The following is a 2,009-nucleotide window of genomic DNA, read 5'->3' as shown; positions in this document are numbered from 1 at the left end:
GGCTTAAGTGGAGAGGAAATGTTTTGAGAATGATGAGGGCAATGAATGTACAAATGCGCTTTACACAATTGATGTGTGTATGGATTGTGATGAGTTGTGTGAGCCCCTAATAAAATGATTTTTTAAAAAATAGAAGGGGTGGTATAGTTTATGGGTGGTCAGCAGGCTCTCTCGCTCGGTGCGTGGGAGACAGATGAGAAGGTGATTTGAATGGGAGCAGGTGCCTGCCTTCATCTCAGTGTTCATCCATGTAACCAGTGGCCTCCGACAGTATTTGTTCTTTGGGAACTGCCCCACTGCTTCAGCATCATGGCTTCCGGGTTCCTCCACATCATGAGGTGGTGCATGGTTTCAACACTCTTTTTTTGGGCTGCACAATATTCCATTGTGTACACACCAGGGTTTACTTTTCTTTTTTCTACTGATGGGCATTTGGACTGTCCAGCTTCTGCCTATTGTGCATTGCGCTGCCATGAACAGGGGAGCGCATACATCTGTTGGTACTCTGGCTCTTCTTTGAGCTATATGTGAAACAAAAGTACTGCTGTGTTGGGTGGCATTTCTGTTGTTTTAGGTACTGCCACATTGCCTTCCACACGTGTGACGCTATGTCTTGATCTTTCTGTATACAAACACGTACGAATGCCCCTGCTTTGCTTCTCTAGAGAACCTGGCCTAACACATCTCCCCACGAGTGAAATCTTTTCCTGAGCTTCCCCAGTGCACTTGAGCTGGCTGGCGTCGCCCCCTTTGTGGTGGTGACTGGCTGCGCAGCCCAGAGTGCCCACGGTTACTTTAACGAACAAGGAATAGAGGATCTTGTCCTAATTGTGATCGACAATGCAGGGCTCAAAATGCCAGGGTCTATTTCAGGAGGATATGATCTGGAACATCAACAAAACTCTTCTCCCGCCTTACTCCTAACTGCACTCAGGCCTCCCGCAAGCTTGGCCTGCTTCTCTGTGAAGTCCTAAGCAGCAATCTGAGGGGGACAAAAACACCTGGCGACTTCCTTCTCTCTGAAGCCAGGTCTCTGCGTGGTGGATGCAGTGGCCGTAGTGCTAAGGGTGGTGCCCGTGACACCCTCACTAATCTTTCCTGAAAAGCACACCATCTTTGAGCAGCGTGCGTGACTTGAATGCAGGAAGTTCAAGGAACTGGTAGGTTCTAGAGAAGTGTTTATCCTCTGGCAGCTCCATCCAGTTGCTGCTTTTAAAGCACGGGGTTGCTTGATTATTGGCCCCATTGTTTAACCTGAAGTCCAAGGGGAGAGCACTTTGAACTCAAGTCTCTGAGGCAGAGAGCCTTTGAAAACCCTTTTCCTTCAGTCTCGTGTTGCTGTGCTGCCCAGCCCCTTTCCATAAAACATTGGTTTCTAGTGCTCCCGGGGGACAACACTGGAGACACAGTGCGGGAGTTGGGTCCGATCCGACCCCACCACACCGAGGCAAAACACTAAGGGTATGCAACAGAACAGCAAGGAGAACAGAGCAAGGAAGTCCCGGGGAATACCAAAAATAGACTTTGAGGCCAGGGTATGGCACCCCATCAGACCAGACTGGAAAACAAAGGTCAACAAACAGGCCTTCAACTACTTATAGGTTTTTTTGGGGGTCACTCTTTGTTGTTTTCTTTTGTTTTGTTACCCTGTCTTTGTGCATATTATCTCTGCAGGTCTGTCTAGATAAGATAGGCAAGATAAATAATCCAGAGGAGAAAACAACAGGACTGATGTTTTCAGGGGGACATGGGAGAGGGAGAAGTGGGGGGAGGGAGGAAGTGGTGGTAACAAACCCAGGGACAAGGGACTAACAAGTGACCTAAAATCGATGGTGAGGAGGGTGTAGGAGGCCTGTTAGGGCTTGATCAAGGATAATGTAAACCAGAGGAATTACTGAAACCCAAATGAAGGCTGATCACAATAGTGGGACAAGAGGAAAGTAAAAGGAAATAGAGGAAAGAACTCGGAGGCAATTGGCATTTATAGAGGTCTAAATACAGGCATGTAC

Source organism: Echinops telfairi, unplaced genomic scaffold, assembly GCF_000313985.2.
Source record: "Echinops telfairi isolate 266 unplaced genomic scaffold, ASM31398v2 ScPeMD7_9;HRSCAF=40, whole genome shotgun sequence".
Lineage (NCBI taxonomy): Eukaryota > Metazoa > Chordata > Mammalia > Afrosoricida > Tenrecidae > Echinops > Echinops telfairi.
This window is presented reverse-complemented; position numbering follows the sequence as displayed.